At 42.9% G+C, this 15,735-nt stretch overlaps 1 protein-coding gene across 1 annotated transcript in view; it reads right to left on the minus strand.

The window, feature by feature from the left end:
• The window catches only part of UBXN7 (UBX domain protein 7), a 1,098,848-nt gene that overhangs the window by 1,045,831 nt on the left and 37,282 nt on the right, over positions 1-15,735 (minus strand). The window lies entirely within an intron of this gene.

A 15,735-nucleotide genomic window follows, 5' to 3' on the forward strand; every position in this document is an offset into this window, starting at 1 on the left:
CGAGAAACACAATCCTGTGAGACAGAATCAAGGAGAATATTGTAGCATTTTCCTGGAAGCTCAGATTGGTCAGAACAGACAAAGCTCATGTGAATGTCTCTAGTTATCTAGACAAAAACTTATAAGTTACCTAAATAAGAAAATATGTGAATGCCATTCAGTCTGCAGTGAGCTATGACTGGGGCTAGACGTTTCACAAACACCCTTGGAGCTGTAGATAATCCAAAGGATAATACTGAGAAACTAAAGTTATGTACTTACCATAACGATAGATCCATGTCGTCTGTCTCCATCTGGTTGAGCCTGTGGGTTATCAGATCAGACTGGACTACAACGTCGGACAAATCCTCTAGACTTTAACTCGCCGGGTACTGCCTTTAATTACCCACAATCCCCCGCTCCCCAGCATATACCTCAGATTGAGTTTGCCCAATCTTAATGCAACTCCAAAATACATTTCGCACATAAAGGAGGAAAACAAAGGACTTCAAGAAAAGGACAGCAACCGAATTTCTCCCACTCAGTCATCTCAGACAAAATGATTCACAAAAAAAGCAGGGAAAGTATGGGGAAAATTGACCTAAACAAAGACAGACAACACCGCTCTATCATTATGATAAGTACATCAAATCCAATTTGGTCATCTCTGTCTGGCTTTAACCTATGGGACAGAGTCTCCTGCCACATTAAAAAAAAAAAAAAAAAAAAACCTAAGAGGATCTATGGAAGGATATTTCACAACATGGTGACGCCAAAGGAGACCATGGACCTAGACAGAATGTTCAGCTTGTAATGAGAAACAAAGGTGTGATGGCCCACCCATGCAACTGCTGCACAGACCTCATCCAAGGAAGTTCTGGAAAAGAAATTCTAGTAATAGCCATAGCTCTAGTAAGGCAACCCTTAGGTTTATCAAGGAAAGTCTCGCCTCTTAAGGTATAAGCAAAGATAATTCAGTCTGACAACCACCTGGAAACAATCACTTTAGACACAGGTCTGCACAATCTGTACTTCGACAAGGAACCAAACAACTGACTGAATTTTCTAAAGGCTTTTGTCCAATCTAGGCAAAATCTCAATTGTCTATGCACATTCAAAAAATGCTGAAAGTATTCATCCCTGTCCATGAAATTAAGGAAAGGAAAACACACAGGTAGGTGAAAAGATCTATTCAAATTACTCTCAGGAGCTAACTTGGGCAGAATGGAAAGGTGGGTACAGAGTGAAACACTTATCTTAGTGAAACACCAGATGAGGAGGACTAGAATCTAGAGTTCACAGTTCAGAAAATCTCCTGGCTGAGTTAACAAGGTTAAAGATAACTTCTGGTCTGAAGTAGCAGAAGGTTCAAAAGGAGGGCCGGCAAAGACTTGCAACAAAAAAGGCAAATCCCAAGGACGGATGGGATCCCGTTTGGGACAACATAGAAGAAATGCACTTTTAAGAAGCCCCTTGGAAATTTTCAAAGCAGCCAAGGGAACATGAAAATTAAAAATACCATCAAACAATAGATGCTCCCCTGTCCCCCACAGTGTTGTGTACTCACCACGCTGAAGTGCTGCATGCTCTCTGCAGGTGTACCCCTCCCTCCAGCTGGTCCAATTCACCTCGCTGCCTGTTGTACTTCCCGCTCAACTAAGCACTGCACTTGAATTCTTTTTAGTGCTGTTTTAGCTGCTTTTCTGTATAAAAAAAAAAAAAAGAAAATTCCTTCCAGCTTATCAGTGGGAGTGGTAAGCACTAAGTAGCCCATCTACTAAGAGGAGTGGTCTGTGGCCCAGAAATTGTAGTTTATTGGCCGTTTGGTCAGTTTTTCCATCTCTCTCAACTTTCTGGTTTAAAAGCAGACGTATGCACTTGTTTCTTGCCTTTCCTGTAACTAGTCTAGTCCAGATACAGAGTTGCTGTATCCAGGACTGTATGCAGGCTTCAAAGCGGTGCCAAAGTCTGCTTTTCAATTTTTCCCTTGGATCTGCTAGTTCTCTTCTCTCCTGCACTATTACTAGCTTATTAGTCTAGAAGTTTACCAGACTTCTTGTAGCAATTATTGTAGCACACACAAGTGCTAACAGCACTAAACGTTCTACAAGGAAACAGATCCAGTACTTATTATTAATGCCCACCCCTCCAGGCATGTCTAAAGGTCAGTTCCCTGTGCTTTCTCCTATTAACCTGGTGAACTTGGGCAGCCTGAGGCAGTGTAGAAACTCCTTCATGTACACCGGCAACACTCTCCTCTTACCTCCCAACACTCAGACTTGCAAGACATGCACTTATATATCCAACCTGGAAGCCATGCACTCTCCAGACAAGACCGGAATAACTGGTCAAGAGGAGAAGGTAAACACTTGCACCACTAAAACACACACCAGCACTGCCTTTACATAAAAACACACACCACATACCCACCTTCATGGAGGTTCTCAATAAAAAGACCTCCAAGGCCAGAAATGCACTTGACCACCACAACACACTAATCACGAGACACACAACTCTCCGAAACGGTGTGCCACTCAACCAAAGCCCCTAAGGCAAAACAGCATGCTCAACACACTAGCCATAGGTGACTTGATAGTGAGGCACACTGATGTTCCACTCACTAGGTTGAATAAGGAGAAAGTAACAGTCAGTTGCCTGTCAGGTGCCAGGATCCGCCACATAACGCATGTGCTCAGGTCCCTCAACAACAGGTACAAATATGACTCTGTCAGATGTTGGTGTGAATGACCTGATACGTACCTCTCTGGACTACATGAAAAAAAGACATAGAGGAGCTCTCGGATTATGTAGCCCAGGCGGATATGACCCTAGCTTTGACCAGCATCCTACCATCACCCAAAATTATACAACAGTACAGGCAGAAAATGGTTGATTTCAACAAGTGACTAAGTTTCTGGTGTCATTTTAAGGGGATTCAGTATCTGTCTGCCTAGGACGACATGACTGACAGACTTCGATGCTTTGCCAGAGATGGCCTGCATCTGTTACCCCTGGTCTTCTGGATACTGGCCAAGGCTCTTGCCACCCCTATAGTACCTTTTTAGGTGGTGTTCCAAAGACCAAATTACCACCGTAACAGCACAAACAAATATAATCGGAGGGTCATGCTAACGCTGGAAGTCTACATCTCAAAATGCACTCACTCGAAGCACTCCTTAAAATGGAGAACATTGACATATGTGCTTAACAGAGACCTGGTTCAAGGCAGCAGAAAGCACCCCTGCACTACCACAACACCTTTCGGCCCCAGAACTTAGACCGAAGCTCCAAAGGCAGTGGTGTTTCCATATTCATAAAGGATGCTCACACCTCCAGACTGGTAGCCCGACATAACACATCAGAGATACTTCAGGTGCAGCTAACATTGGGTAAGACATCAATTCAGGTCGTAGCCTGCTATAGGTCCCCAACCATGTACCAAGACTCTCACTCCACGTTCCTAAGCACCCTGGGGAATACTACGGTCCAACCTAACACACTCATACTAGGAGACTTCAACTACTCCTCCATTAACTGGGAAAACTACTCGTGTAACAATTACACTTGACCAACGTTTCCTGCAACTCATTAATTCCAGTGCCCTGGACCAGCTTGTTCTTACCCCCACTAGGGGTAGCAACATCCCTAACCTGGTCATTACTAACATGGGTGACCATTGCTCTTCACCAATAGTCAACTCCTCCCTGGTTAGATCCGACCACAAACTAATCACCTTGGAAATCCACATACCTCCCACCTCTCATCCCCCCCTACAAAGGTAACTACCATGAATAACTTCTCCAAAGCTAACTTTGGGCTCCTAAAAACAGAGGTGCCCAACTTCACAGTACCCACATAAATAGAGAATAATTGCATGACTGCCAAATCATACACCTATGCACTGTACGAACATGTACACAAATGCATGGATCTCACCATACCCAATAGAACAAAGACGCTCTCCTCCAAAAAAAGGAAGCCAATCTGGCGGTCCCCTGCCATAAACTCTACAACACAAGGAGGAAACTGATGTAGAATAAGGTGAAGGCCCAAGACTGGAAAAACTCCCTTATCAGCCTCAACAAAAAGTTGAGATCCCGCCTCAATTCCTCTAAAGCTAGATATGAAAACAGAATTGCAGCAGATAGCAAAGACAACCACAAGGCCTTTTATAGTTATGTAAAGAATCTCCACAGCAATACCCAGATTTGCTCCGAGCTACTGCACAATGGTACCTCCTATACCGAGCCAACAGATATTGCCAATATACTGGCTGACAGATTCAGTGCCAAATTTACCCCTCTCCCCCCCCCAAAGGACCAATCACAATACCAGTAGATTGCCAGGCACCCAGTACTACTGCTGCACAGGTTAAAACAGCACTGTCCAAGGCCAAGAATACAGCTTATATGGGACCTGACAATATCCCTGGCGGTGTTCTACATGAACTACAGAGTGAACTGGCACCTCACCTGTATGCCCTGTTCAATCACAGCCTCACCTCGGGCTTTGTCCCTACCGAATAGTGCACTGCGACAGTCATCCCTCTCCACAAAGGAGGAGCACCTACAGACCCTGGGAACTATAGCCCCATTAGCCTGACAAGCCTGATATGCAAAGCTATGGAATGCATCATCATGGACCTAATAAACAAGGACATAAGGAATCTCCAAACTCTGGATCCCACACAGTTTGGTTTTGTGAAGGATAGATCATGCCTGCTCAACTTGGCCGACTTCTTTGAGTCAGTCACCACAGCTGTGGTTAAAGGCAAGGTAGTTCATACAACCTACCTTGATCTGGCCAAGGCCTTTGATACCATTCCCCACTCAGGACTTATAAAAAAAACTCACCAAGCTAGGCATAAACCCCTATCTGTCTAGGTGGGTTGCAAACTGGCTCACAGATAGAACCCAGAGTGTGAAAGTAGCTGACTCCAAGTCAGACTGCCGACTAGTCACGAGTGGAGTCCCACAGGGTTCGGTCCTGGGTCCTCTCCTGTTTGGTATCTACTTCTCTGAAGTCCAGGCCAACACAAAAGGACTCTGGCTGATGAAGTTCGCAGACGACTGCAAGTTGGGAGCTATTATTAACTCCCCAAGTGATGCTGACATCCTACAGAATGGCTTCACCGAGACCAACGGCTGATGTCAGAACCATGGCTTTAAGCTCAATGCCAAAAATGTGTAGTCACCTCCTTTGGGAAAAACACAGTTCCCATGAATTACCACATCAATGGTAGTCCATGAACACAGAAGGCATTATAAGAGCTCTGGGAACGCAGGTTGACAGCAACCTCTCTCTGACCACAGTGGCAATGTGGTGATCAAAAAAGTCCTTCTATGTGGCACACAGGTTCATAGGTTGGTACTAGGCTATCGGCCCTAGGACCTATACAAGTCCAGCCATAACAATTCCCTGGCTATTCCTTCCCACATTATTTACTTCCCTGGACCCCTGTCTAACAGGGCGACTGATGTGATCCCTGGGGTGAATTTCCTTTCTCCCATCCAAAATCAAGGTTCCTTTTGAAGAGGGCCAAAGAGGTGCTATGCTTGACATGTATGGACAGTCTATTCCAGAGTCTGGGGAGTCTGTAGGTCAGGAACCTATCCCTCCAGCATGTTTTGTTTATTGTGATGACAAGGTTTAGATCCCTGGAGCGTGTGGCTCTGAGGGATTGGGATTTCTTTAAGTGTAGCATGTCCAACAGCTCTGGCTTTGACATGGCCTTGTATGTTAAGTAGAGATCGCCTCGGAGTAGACGATATGCAACAGAGTATAGCTGGAGTTTTTTTTAAGGCGGTCAGCATAGGGCATCTGCTTTAGGCCTGTGATTCTTTTAGAGAGGTATTTCTGCGGCCTTTCCAGTTGTTGCAGATGTCTTGAGAGGTACATACCAAATGGGGCATTGTATTCTATAATGGGTCTAATGAGGGATGAGTACAGTGGGACAATGACCTCCTTTTTTCTGGATGAAAAGCCCTTAGTGATGAGGTGTGCTACATAGAAGGATTTCCTGATTGTTGTGGCGATGTGGTTATTGAAGGTGAGACCACTGTCCACCTGTGTCCCCAAGTCTCATCACACTTTCGGTGTTTAGTGTACTGCTACCTATGCGGTAATTCACAGGTACATGTTTCTTCCCAAAGGGGATAACTATATATTTCTTGGCATTGAGCTTGAGCCCATGGCTCTGGCACCAAGCACCTGTTTCTGTAAGGCCCTTTTGTAGAGTATCGACATAATTTGGTGATTCAATAATGGCTCCCAGTTTGCAGTCATCTGCGAACTTTGTTAGCCTGAGTCCCTTAGTGTTGGCCTGTACTTCAGAGAAGTAGATGCCAAACAAGAGAGGTCCCAGGACTGAACCCTGAGGTACTCCACTTGTCACCTGTCTGGAGATGGATTTGGAGTCAGCTACTTTTACAGTATGGGTTCTGTCAGTAAGCCAGTTGAGAACCCATCGAGTGATGTAGGGATTAATGCCCAGCTTAGTAAGTTTATCTACGATTCCAGAGTGGGGGATGGTGTCAAAGGCCTTGGCGAGGTCCAGATAGGCTGTGTTGACTGCCTTACCCTCATCCACAGCTCTGGAGACTGATTCGAAGAAGTCAATCAGGTTCAGGAGACAAGATCGGCCCTTCACGAACCCAAACTGAGTGGGGTCCAGTGGTTTAAGGTTGCCAATGTCTTTGTTTATAATTTCCATGACAATATGTTCAATGGCCTTGCAGATCAGGCTCGTCAGACTCATGAGGTGGTAGTTCCCGGGATCTAAGGTGGATCTTCCCTTGTGAAGTGGGATAACTGTAGCTGTGCGCCACTCAGTGGGCATGAAGCCTGAGGTGAGGGTATGATTACACATGACACTTAGGTGAGGTGCCAGTTCATTTTGTAGTTCATGTAGTACACAGCCCGGGATGTCATCTGGTCCCATGGATGCTGTATTCTTAGCTTTGGAGAATGCGTTTTTTTTACCTGTGTGGCTGTTATTACCGGAATTTGGCAATCTTCTGGTATTGAGATGGGCCATTTAGGGGGCGAGAGGGGGGTGAAGTTGGCACTGAATCGATCTGCCAGGATACTGGCAATATCCATGGGATCAGTATATTTAATGCCATTCTGTTGTAGATCTGAGCATTGCCATTTAGATTCTTGACATAGTTATAGAATGCCTTGTGGTTGTCTTTGGAATCTTTGGCAATTTTATTTTCATAACTAGCTTTGGAGGATTTTATGATGGATCTCAGCTTCTTAATGAGGCTGGTAAGGGAGTTTTTTGCATCCTGGGATTTTCCTCTTTTCTGCAACAGTTTCTTCCTTTTGTCGTAAAGTTTGTTTATGGCAGGGGACCACCAGATTGGCTTCCTTTTTTTGGAGAAGAGCATTTTGGTTCTATTTGGGATGGCACAATTCATGCATGAGTGGATGTGCTTGTACAGTGCCTTAGTGTAGGACTCAGCAGTCGAACTTTCAGTTCTCATTACTAAGGGTTTTGCATCCAGGAAGAAAGAGATCATTGTCTCCCTCTACTCTTCCCTCATTAGGCCAGTCATTGAGTACAATGCCCCATTTAGCATGTACCTCACTAGACACCTGCAACAACTGGAGAGGCTGCAAAAGTATCTCACAAAGAGGATCCAAGGCCTTAAACACTTGTCCTATATGGACAGACTCAAAAAACTATTCTCTGTCTCATATCGGCTACTTAGAGGTGATCTCTGCTGGACTTACAAAGCCATGTCTGACCCAGCGCGGTTAGAAATGCTGCCTAAAGAAATCCCAAACCCTCTGCACCACACACGCCAGAGACCTCAACCTCATTACCACAATCAACAGAATGTATTGGGGGGACTGGTTCATAACACAGAGAGTGCCCATGCTACAGAATGGACTTCCCATACATGTCAAACAGAGCACCTCACTGACCCTCTTCAAGAGAAAGCTTGATAAGTGGATGGGAAATAAGAAAATTCACCCTGGGGATAACTCCAGTGGCTCTACTCAACAGAAGCACTGGGACTAAGGTCAGGTGGCACGATGCCAGGGTAAGCCTATGGCTAGGCTTGTAAAGGCCCCAGGGTCATTAGCCTAGTACACATCTATGAACCTATAAGAACATACAGAGCCTGCAGTATAAGAATTGAAACCTACTGTTAAGCTAATGTAGATGCTTTTCCTGGGATAATACCAGTGAACAACTTCAATTTATTTGCATATTGCTACCTATATTAAGTGGTGTGCACACTTGCAAGGACAGCAGCTGATAATGTCCCCCCCCCCCTTTTCCCACTCGTTGCCTTGCTCACGTTATGCCACTAGATGGCAGTAAAACACCACTCTGAGCCTATTCCATGTACTAACAAAGCTCAGTCAAGTTGTTTTCACCATGGAGACTATAACTGAATCAGTGTCTCCCAGCTGAAAGTGCTGCTTACAAAGCGTGGCGTACTGTTGCTGTAATAAAAGCACCCCCCCAAAACTAGCAGTCACAACTCTTACTTACCGTTCCACTGTTTCAGTTCCATATCTCACGGATGAGTTTTTTTTTTTCTTAGCAGCTGTTGGACTGGCTGTGTTTCCCCCGTTCACCCTTAGGGCTCACTCCGCTCCCCTACCCCTTTCCCCCTCACTCCTGCACCCCTTAGATTTATGCTTAGCAGTAACTTCACCCCCTCCAATCAACTTTCACCTGCTCACAAAATCCACTTCTATCTGTATCCTCCCCCTCCTCGACAGCCTCCTCCCATCTCTTCCCCAATCTCCACCCATAACAGTTCCTTCCACACTCCAAAACCTTTCTAATCAATTTCACAAGTATGGCACACCCTACATACTCCACCCTCCCCAATCTGTTTCGAACTCTTGCCCTTACTTCTTATCTCCCCAAAATCTACACTTCATCTCACAGCTAGTACTTCTACAACTTCTCTTCCTATGCAGTGACAAACCATTAAAGAGTTTCCATAATACATCACCCAGCCTACTCAGCCACCATTTCATTCATTTATCAAAATCAAAACTAAAAATATTGCCCTATACCACCATAAACAAAAACATCTACCACTATCTAGCAACCTACCAAAAAAAACTTCTTCCAAACCACTCCCTTAACAACCAAAACAGAATATCCTTATGTGGTGACATCCACCCCCAACCCAAGAAAATCAAGTATAACTACTCTCAATCAAACTCCATTTTCTAAAAATCTGCTCTTAACAACCTTAAACATTTGTAGTATCTGTAGCAAAATTACAGACTTTCATGCTTGGCTAACACAAAACACCCCTGACATCCTAGCAGTCACCGAAACCTGGCTAAAACCCCAAATCCAAGATACTAAAATAACACTCCCAGGTTATAATATATTATTGAAAGATAGAACCAACAAATGCTGACTGTCTCAATGCTACCCTTCCAGAAAACGCTCCCATCATTTTCAAATGCTGAGATCCTAATAGGAACCCTACAAATTAATAAATCTAAACAGCTATGCATAGTTAGTCTGTATATCCCATCAAGACAAAATATCCAAATCCCTGAGAACATCCTCGCCTGGATGTCAGAAAATATCTGCAATAAAACTATTATTATGGGAGATGTAAACATCAGTTGGAAAGATTTAATAACTGACTCCCCAACAAACAGCATAAACCTCTGCAGGTTCACCCAACTTGTCATCAACCCTACTAGAATGCTCAACAGCAATACACCAGGAGTCACCCTCGAGTGGATCTTTGGATTTGAGTATTTAAGTGGATCAAGACCCTACCCAATATACTCAGCGACCACTTACCTGTTTTTCACTTTCAGATCCGCTCCACATGTACTGAAATCTCATAACTATAAGGCTACCAGAAACCTAAAACATTTGATCAACAACAAGAATTTATCAACATTCTGAAACTCTCAGATTGGAGCCCACTAAAACTCTCCCATTGGATGAAGCCTTATACTATCTTAATAAGACAGTCCTAGACACATTCAATAACCTAGCCCCTCTTTGTACTAAGAGTAAAATCAAACCACACACCCTGGTAAACAAAGTGCTTCGCTATATTAAACTCCTTTAACATAGAGCGACACTTTGTAAAAAGCAACGGAGATCTTGCTTTCTCCGTTGCTTCCACCCACAGCTCTGATGTACTGCGTAAGCATACGCATGCGCAGTACATCAGAACTGCCGCAGAATACCAGTCAGCTGCGGAAGGGCAGCACGGAGGCATTATACAATGCCATTATTTAAGGAAAGTAAGTATTTTTTTTTTTTTTAGACAATGTCATTGTATAATAGCAATGACCCACTTCTGGGTGTGGGTAATGCTGGATTTACCCATGGTTGTCTTTGTTTGGCCACTCGGGCTTTGCCCTCGTGACCAAACCACACCAACCATGGGGTAGGTCCAGCATTGCCCACACCCAGGCGTGGGTTATTGCTTAAATAACCCACTGTGAGCTGTGGATCACAGCAAGTGATAAGTTTGTGATGACTTTTGGTTTATGATTTGACTGACTTAACTTGCATGTTGATTAGATACACGAGTGCATATTTTTTTTTGTTTTTGATCTTTCACACTAACTGTTATATACTGCCTTTTCCTTTACTATGCTCAAGTATATCTCCATATATGTCTAATATTCTTTCCCATTACTGCCAGTTGGGTATCTTGAACACACCAGGTGATAAGCAGTTGAATTGTGAATATCTGTTAATTGATACTATTTACAGAGCTCATAAGTTTTAATAACAGGTTGCTTTTCTTGTATAATGAAAGTGACATCTGGTGTATATTTTTAACATTATACTACCATTTGACCGGAGTTGTGGCTGAAGGGTCCTTTAACCAGTAAACCAGTCCAGTTAAGTAAATTTGTATATACATCTTTTTTCGGTTGGAGCTTAGGCTATGACTGGGGTTGAATTCCTGTCCTTTTGTAAAGTGGACTTCTATGGCTGAACTTCACCTATTCTTGATGGACAAGTTGTGTGAAGCTGCAGTCTGTGCCTCCACATTTCAAGCACTGATGCTTCTGTGCCTCCACATTTCAAGCACTGATGCTTCTGTTCTTCAAGTAATCAATGTGGTTTCTTTGTGCTGCATGTAAAAGTGCACTTCTTGTGAATGGTACCATGCTCCGCATTTTGTGTACGGCACAGCAGTACCATACTCCGCATTTTGTGTACGGCACAGCAGTACCATGCTCCCTATTTTTCTGACAGGTTTTCATTGTTGCTTTATGATTGTGCTGTCTGAAAATGCTGAACCCACAACTGTAGTTAAACTGTGCTGCACAATAAGTAATGTGCTGTAATAAAGGAGAAGCTGCTGTTTGTTGTCTTTACTGGAAGTGAACCTATGAACCTATAAGAATCTTGATGAGTGGATGGGGGATCGTAGGTTTGTCCCGGGGATTACTTCCGTGTCACTATTAGATAGAGGCACAGTAAACTAAACTTTAAAAAGGGCATAGTATACTCAAATCAAGGGGTGGTGTAAGCCAAGCACAATCGGGCTAGGCTTATAAATGCCCCAGGGCCGATAGCCTAGTATGAACCTATGAAGGCTACTAAACATCTCCTACAAAATAGGGACAAGGCCTGGAAAGAATGACATAAAAACAAAAATGAATGTAACCTACTCAGATAAACAGTTACGAAACAAAGCTAAAAAGCTAGTATGTACTGACAAGAAAAACTATTTCTCTAACCAACTGAGTAACCATAGAAATAACCCAAAACAATTCTGGAAAAGCATCACTAATCTTCTTACCCCTGGCACCAAACAGAACCCATTTCCATGACCAGAAAAAATACCATCACAAATAGCCACCATGCTCAATTCATATTTTATAAATAGCATATACAAATTAATAACAGACTCCTCTCCCTCTTCCCTCACCCCCCTCCTCCTCCGTCTCACAAAAGCAGCCCTCACTTAGAAAGATCCTCCCCCCATAGACAATTATTCTACCCTTCACCAAAGCAATATTATACCATCTAGCCTCTTCTCACTACAACCAATACCAACAACAGAAATTCAGAGACTCCACAGAAAATTAAAACTATACTCCCTCTCCTCTGATGACCTCCCACCAGAATAGCACACACAGTTACAACCCTGATCAACAATTCAATTACAGAATCCTATGTCCCAAACCTCTGGAAAAAAATCCATCACCACCTCACTTCACAAAGCAGGTAACTCCAATGAACTCTCTATCATCCAATCTCTGTCCTCTCCCCACTATCCAAACTCCTCGAAAAGTGCATCCATAAACAATTACTTCACCATCTCACACACAACAACCTACTCATCCCCACCCAACATGGCTTTCACCCCTCACATAGCAAAAGCACTGCACTCATCTCCTTCATGGATACTGTATAGAGATCCATTGACTCAGGTAATATTACTTTGGTACTACAAGGTTTTCGATACAGTATCACACAAAAAACCTCTACAACACCTTTCTAATACTGGCTGCACCCCACCCATCCACCAGTGGTTTAATAGCTACATCACTAACAGGCAACAATGCATAAAATGTCAGAATACTCTATCAGAATACCAAACCAACCAAACTGGAGTACCACAAGGGTCCATACTTGGACCTTTACTCGTTAACATATTTACCAACAACCTTCACATTGCTTCTCCTCTTAGCTCTATTATCCAATATGCAGATGATACTAATCATCTCCTTCTCAAATAACCTACATCTTCAACAAATAACCTAACATACCTTCACCCCAATCGAAGCCTGGTTAACCAAATCACAACTACTTCTTAATGCCAAAAAACAAAGCGTCTACTCTTCGCAGCAAAAGCCTCTCACCCGACTTTCACTTTCATATTTTTTCCCAAAGTAACAAAGAAATTGAAATCATATCCCACACTAAACTATTAGGTACTACCATTGACAAACTTACATTTGAACACCATATCGGTAATGCCATTAAAAAAAAAAAAAAAACACTGCAAATTAGGAGCCCTGTACTGACAATCATTTCATGGACACCACCACCAAAAAAGCCCTCGCCAACACTTGCTCACTTCCCTGTTATACAGTACCCCATTTTTACTAACTTGCACTCATCTCTGCAAAATAAGCTCTAGTCCTGCTAATATAAAATCACAAAATTTGCCACAGGCAGCTCATACCACTTACATCACTGCCAAGCCTTAAATGAATTAAACTGGATGGAGATTCCACATCACCTTAACCCCATCCAGCTGTTCATAGCACATAAAACTGTCTACAATCCAAACAACTGCTCTGTCCTTAAGAACATTTTAATACCCTATAGCCCGACCAGAACCCTTCACTCTGAAAATATACAGCTCATAACTGTACATGTACCAAACAAAAGAGATGGACATTGCCTTTACTCATACACTGTCGCTAAACTACGGAACTCACTTCCAACCAACATAAATTCAATAAATTTAAACTCACCCTAAAGAACTACCTACTAAATACTAAAATCTGACCCTGCCCTACTCTCCTTGAGCCTTCATCTACCTTACCCCAATCTTTACCCATCAAAACCAGTAGGAAACTCTTTCTGATCTACAAGTTATTTTAAACAACTCTGTTCTTAGTATAAATCTCACTAACCTTAACTATCATTCTAACCTTCACCACTTTAAAACTACCCCACTAGTGATTTTTCTTTCCCTTTATCAATTCTTTCAACCTAATACTACCAACCTAGTGATCTTTTCCTTTCTTAACTTTCAACCCATTTCAATATTTAAAAAAGTGTGTGTGTGTGTGTGTATGTATTATATATCTTCTAAATTACGGCATTTTTTCTACAATATTGTAACATCCCTGAATTTGTCTGTTTCTAATTTGGTTCTATTGTACTGTACTGTAGTACAATTTCTGTAAATTCTTGTAAATTACTGTGCAATCATAATGAGTCTGTGGAACTTCTCCCCAGGCCTCCACTGAAAATGGGCTCCTGTCCCAGTCGGACTTTCCTGGTCAACAAATGCCAATAAACAATGGCTATCAATTGTACTTTGATCATAGGAAAACTACAGTCCAATTAAAACAACTCAGCAAGAAAATCTAGGACCAACTCTAAGGGAACAGAAAAAGGAAATGAATGAGACTCCTCCTACATCGCAAACCACTTCTCTCTACTGGAATACATTCTCCTAGTGGATAACTTTTAGGAGAAGGACAAAATATGCACAACACTATCAGACAGCCTGAGATTCCAGGCCATCATGGAACTGGAGAAACCATGTGGTTAACTGAAGGGACTGCAGATTGGGAGGAACCAGACCCGATGGATGAGAAATGAGATCCAAAGTGGAATCCAGTACCCAAGGAGGGCAACGTAGAAGAGGTCACAGAAAAGGGAACCACATCTGACAAGGCCAGAAAGGAGCGATGAGGATCACTGTCGCTCTGCAATGGGCTGCCTTCTGAAGAAATCTGACAACTGGGGAAACTGGAGGATATGCATAAAGGAGACCCAGGGGCCAAGCATGCAAAAGAGCATATCTGGGTGACTGTCCTGGAGGACAGACTAAGGCAAAACAGTTCCTGCATTTGGTGTTGGAAGGGAAAACAAACAGGTGGGAACACAGAGTGCCCCAGCACAGAAAACTCCAAGTTGCAACTCTCGGAGTCAGAGACCACTTGTGAGTAAGAAAAATATTCCTGCTCAAACTGTTAACCAGAATATTGGACTTGGGATGTGCGTTGCAGTCAAAAAACATTAAGATGAGATTGATCACTGTCAAATCTTCATGGCCTCTCAACAGGAGGAGTAGAACATATTCTTCCTTGCTTATTCAGATACCAAATCATGAAGGGCAATTGTAACCACCACAGAATCTGATCATGATATACCTTTGTCAACCTGACAGGAAAGTCCTTTGGATGACTCAAGAAGGGCCACTGCACTGCAAGAGACCACTGCAGAGTCCTAATGTGTTACCCTCACTAAAGGGACCAACCCTACTGAAGCTATCATATGACCCAAGAGTTTAAAATTTGTTGTGAATTGGAAGTTTTGCTAGGGCAAGCACAGATATTGCCTGGGATAGAAGGCTGATTACTGTGGAGCTTGGGAGCTTCCAATCTGGTTGATGGTATCCAACTGGCAACCTATGAATTCTAATGTCTGGAAAGGTTGTAGACTATGCTTGATTCAAACCTACTTCTAAACAGCTGCAGCCCTTTAGACAGTTCTCCAATCACCAACTTACAACTTACCTCACCACACAAAAAAAAAAAAAAAAAAAACACACACACTACTCCCAAGTAAAATGTACCAATACATAAAAACATCAAAATCATCTCTGTGAAGACTTACGTTTTTTCACTTAACTTTTTCTAGAAAATAAGCAGTTATAAACTGTTTATTCTTCCTACCACAGAAAGGGGCTGCAATTCCTTTACTGCTGCTGAAAAAGATGCCAGTCACTGTTGCACTCTCCTCTACGGCAATAGGCTTTTGACATAAACTGCTTCCATTTACTACAGTTTAAAAACTGGTAGGTAATCTTCTGAATGAACACAACCTAGCAGAACTGCAACATTGAGACAGACAAGAGTAAAACCTTTACATCTGTTTTCCTTCTCCACCACCAGGGTAACCCAATAGTATTAAGGAGTAAAGCCTCCTGCATGGGGAGGATGGGAGGTTGCTCCTCCAAACAGAAAACAGATTTTGGCTGTTTTTGCTGCTGGCCAACATTTTTTTTATGCTGGTCTGAGTTCAACACTAAA

Source organism: Protopterus annectens, chromosome 4.part1 (assembly GCF_019279795.1).
Source record: "Protopterus annectens isolate FY-2018-M chromosome 4.part1, PAN1.0, whole genome shotgun sequence".
Lineage (NCBI taxonomy): Eukaryota > Metazoa > Chordata > Ceratodontiformes > Protopteridae > Protopterus > Protopterus annectens.